We start from the raw sequence: 5161 nt of genomic DNA on the forward strand, positions 1-5161 counted from the left end.
TATATATATATATATATATATAAAACCAGGGAAAAAGTTTCAGTTATTTTGTTGACCTTTTGTGACAGATTCTGTAAAGCGTCATCCCTCTAAAGATGCAATGCATAGGTGTGCAGTATTGTATTTTCTCATTAGGAACAGGAAAAGTGGATTTTGCCCATCTCTGTTTTCCCCCATCTGGTGACCTTTGACGTTGATGAAACAACTTCAAATAAGATTTTTTTTTTTCGGTTTCCTATTTTTCTCTAACTTATTTTAGCTTTGAGAAGAAGAAAAAAATTCAAGATAGAAATATATGAGGCAAAGAATTAAAAAAGATAATAATTAAAAAAATAAAATAACATAGAAAATAGAAAAAAATATATATAATAATTCCTAAATTAAAGGTTTGTGTTTCATTCTGGTTTTCCTATTGTTTAAATTTTGTTGAAAAGTCATTTTAAAAACACACATTGCAAATGATGCTGTTTTCTTTAGATAGTATTACAAATAAATCACTGTCAATAAACAGCAGGTTCTTATTTTAACAACTTAATATGTCCTGCTATAGAGGCACGTTAGCCCAAATAAATATTCACTTTAGTGAAAAGTGTGATAAGTAGCTTTTCTTCTTTTTAATTTGATGTAATATTATGTCAAAAATTGTCTTAACCAATACCTGCCATAATTTTAAGGAAAAAAAATCCATGCTGTAAATTAGGTTCTTGAGAATTTTTTTTTAATACACACTGATATACTTTATAATGTCACTACGAGCTAAATCTATCACATACATGTGTCACACACTATGTGAATCACCCACTGGAGACACATGGATGATCTTTTAGCGAACTGAAGGTGAAATGGGGAGAATCCCTCAGTAATTTACCATCTGAGCCACTCAATATATCCAACATTTTTAAAAGCCTACTTATACAGTATACATGATGGGACTGAGGAATAACAGTTAAATTATGTTTTAATTTACGTTCTGTAAAGTAAGGAACAGACAATGCTGAAACCTGAATCTCTACGCACATCATTTGTGGGGCCTCTTACTGGCACCGTGCTGGATACTATTTTCATCTGTAACCTGTGAAGAATTCTCCCATAGTAAGGTACACAAAAATTGCCATTATTATATTATATTATATTATATTATATTATATTATATTATATTATATTTGTCTTCTGCTATATCTATACACTTTGAACTTAATTTATTTTTAATTCTGCACTAGACCAATGCTAATTGTGTTTAAAGGAATAGTTCAACCAAAAATTGTAATTTCCTGAAAATGTGCTCACCCTCAGGCCATGAAGATGTAGACGAGTTTGCTTCTTCATTTCTTCAGAAATGTACCATTCCATCACTTGCTCAGCAATGGATCCTCTGCAGTGAATGGGTGCCGTCAGAATGAGAGTCCAAACAGCTGATAAAAACATCACAATAATCCACAAATTATCCACACCACTCCAGTCCATTAATTAAACAATCAGTTAATGTCTGTTGAAATTAAAAAGTTGTCTCGTCTGAATCAGGAGAGAAATATGCACAGATCAAGCAAACAAGCGAAAATATGTTATGTATTATGGACTTGTATTTTAGCTGGAACTTGTGATGGTTTAAAGTAAAAACATCTTAATGCATTTGTTTCTTACAAACAAGCAGCTTTTCACTTCAAAAGACATTAATTGATGGACTGGAGTGGTGTGGATTACTTGTGGATTATTGTGATGTTTTTATCAGCTGTTTGGACTCTCATTCTGACGGCACTCATTCACTGCAGAGGATCCATTGCTGAGCAAGTGATGCAATGCTAAATTTTCCAAAACTGAAGAAGAAACAAACTCATCTACATCTTGGATGGCCTGTGGATGAGTACATTTTCAAAAAAAAAAATCATTTTTGGTTGAACTATGTCATTTTACTGATTACTGCTTGTAAAGAAAGAATACAGAACAATAAAAATGTATTTTACTGCTGTCTCTTGGCATAACAGTCTCTGTCAATCAAGTTAACAATACTGTGAATCTACAGTAACATAGGTCTGTTGTTGGGTTTGTGTCTTTTTTTGTCAAAATATAGGTAGCGTAAAAGTATATTGCTTTTTAAATTCAAATTCAAATTTCTAAATGAATTGAGGTAGTAAACAGAAATTCAACTCAAATTTGAATGTAGGAAGTAGAATAAAATTAACCAGAGTTCAAAGATGTACAGTAAGTTTATTTTTTAATTATAAAGAAAAAATCATCAAGACATTGTAGCAAATGTATCTTTTACTTGCGGATGTACATCTTTTCCAAAATAACAATTTCTAAATAAAGATCGGAAACAGTAGGCCTACAAAGTGGTGAATGAAACCACTGTCTCATGATTTTGTAGGCCACAATTAATCACCTGCCCAAGTGTAAAATTCTAGGAAACCATTAACATCTACAGAGAAGCTTTTCACCAAATTTGAGAGATTTAGTGAGATTTAATTTTGATGCAAGAGATGTCTTGTGATATGTATAGATGGGCTTCACTTCATCTGTCTATAGCTGGGAAGTTCAATGTTTTGAAAATTTTATACAAATGTTTCGTGCAGACTCTCCTTTTTGAAGTTCTTCTTTCTCTCTTTGGAATGGTAAACAACCGCAGTTACATTTTCAGCTTTTCAGGTATTTACAGCTTCGGCATTTACTTAAGTCTTGATGCAAAAGACTTAACTGCATTAATGATAAAAAAAGATCCCAACTTGATATTAGAAGATGACGAATGATATATAGAATTTAAGAAGTTTTAAACCTGTAAAATCCTGTTAGTTTTACATAATTCTGTAAAATACACACAAAGCAACTTAAAAAAAATAAACTGTAAATTTTATTTTAAAACTGTTGCAATTTACAAAACCAAATTTAAACCAGTAAATCCAACCGTCACTTTCTGCTGAATTAGCATAACCACGCTGCTACCAAAATCTGTTTTGATCCTTTAACATATACTGACAACCAGCATAATAACACAGGTGGTAAAGAGAAAGACACATGGAGAATCCAAGTTCATCATAAGCTTTTCCACAAGCTGAGGTAAATCCTAATATACAGAAGATGAACAGTGTCATACACACAACCACAAAACACCATGGTAACACACAACACTAAAATAATACAATAAACATTCATTTTACAACATAAGATATATAAACCGTAATGAACTTGTAACAAACTCACTTATTTACATGAAATACCATCAAATGTGAAATGTTACACGGAATGTCAATTATAAGTTGACTTGTTCTTTGTATTTTCCAAACCTGTAAATGTCAGTATTTTATTGTAAAATTACATTTGATGTTCTGATAGATCAGTTTTTCACCATATATAGTAAGTGAACACACTGTTAAGCAAATAACATTTTTTTTTGTTTTTTTTTTACAATTATAGTAGTAATAGTAATAGTAGTAGAGGACGTTCTTTCACTCCATTTCTCCGATTGATGACGGACTCGAGCGTGTGGACTGTCAGAAAGCGAACACGCATCTCCAGTGTACTGTAGAGAAGATAGCGCCAGATCCAAACTAGCCGTTTTTGGAGCTTGATTAAATAAATGCTTTGTTTATAATGAGGAGGACGTTTTAAGCTATGAAACCTGCATGATGTTTTAAAGGGGTCATATGATGCGATTACAAGTTTTCCTTTCTCTTTGGAGTGTTACAAGCTCTTGGTGCATAAAGAAGATCTGTAAAGTTGCTGGGTGTAACTAAAAAGGTGCCATTGCCCGGTGAGGTCCGGTTGGGGAGTTACGGAACGAGCTCATATCGCATAATCTTATTAACCGTTTATCTCCTGAACTGCAACTTTCTTTACCACACAGCGCTAATCCCGCCGTGCAGTCAATTTCACTGGTTAAGGTTAGGGTCAGGTGTGGGCTAGGTTTAGGGGTTAGCATTTTTTGTAGCATAATGTAGGAAATCAACACTTTAATTGACACAACCAATAAAATCTTTAGAATCAGCTGTGGGGCGGAGTTTGCACTGAAGTGGATTGGGGGAAAAATTGTGCATGCGTGTCATGTGCCTGTCTGTCAATGGGAGGAAGCCACGCCCTATTTTGGAGCTCCCACCCCGTTTTGGAGTTCCCGCCCCCATTTGGAGATCTCCGGGCTGCAGTTATACCCTTCTCGAAAACGACGTGTTTGAGAGAGGCGGGGCATAGAGGACCTACAATAATGTACAGTATTTGAAAAATAATGTGTTTTTTGAACATTAAAGCATGTCAACATATTCTGTTACACCAAACACACAAAATAATGATCTTTAAAATAGCATCATATGACCCCTTTAATGCTACAAAGACCTCTTATATGCCAAAAGATCAAGGCACCCCTATGGATTGCATGATTGGGCAGAAGCGACAGCATTAGAAAAGTTGTCGTACAAACTATTTGGTGGACTGGATCTATGCAATAAGAAATGGTAAAAACATTTCAATTTCAGTGACAACGGGCCTCATTTATCAATCTAACGTAGAAACGAGCGCAGATCCTTGCGCACACAAATCAACTTACGACAGAGTTCACGTGTGATTCATGAAACATTCGTATGCCGCCAATCTCATCGTACGAATGATCGCACGTTGATAAATGTGGCGGCAGAAAACAATCGTCATTTGAATATCAGGCCCCTAAAAACACCCCGGTTTAGAAGTCTGGCCCCTAGAGTTTACGACACGGAGAAACGAAACCCGGCCAAAAAGAGGAAGTAATCTCATGAAAGAGAAATTGATCTTACCCTCCAAAAACACCCGTTACCGTTAATTGCAAACAATTAGGCTACATTAATAATTTATATGTATATTAAAATACTGGTAGCTTAAATATAAACATAATAGCCTATTCCCCTTACTCTACAACAAATATTTTAAATTTAACGGTATTCAGAACAGAACAAGAATGAAAAATAAGTAGTTATAAAATTATTAAACTATTAAATAAAAACACAAATTGGCAAACCGCATACAAATGTCAAGCAAAACTGAAACGGCATTGGGCTCACAAGCCTGTCTCATAAGAATCCAAATGTTTCCATTTTTTGCCATATTTGTAACATTTGGTTGCTTAACTAATCATTATGTAGCCTAAACATGGCTTTATACTTCACTCATGTTCTAATATCCGTGTAAAATCCTTCACATGCAC

The sequence above is a fragment of the Sinocyclocheilus anshuiensis genome, unplaced genomic scaffold (genome assembly GCF_001515605.1).
Source record: "Sinocyclocheilus anshuiensis isolate Anshui unplaced genomic scaffold, SAMN03320099.WGS_v1.1 scaffold387, whole genome shotgun sequence".
Lineage (NCBI taxonomy): Eukaryota > Metazoa > Chordata > Actinopteri > Cypriniformes > Cyprinidae > Sinocyclocheilus > Sinocyclocheilus anshuiensis.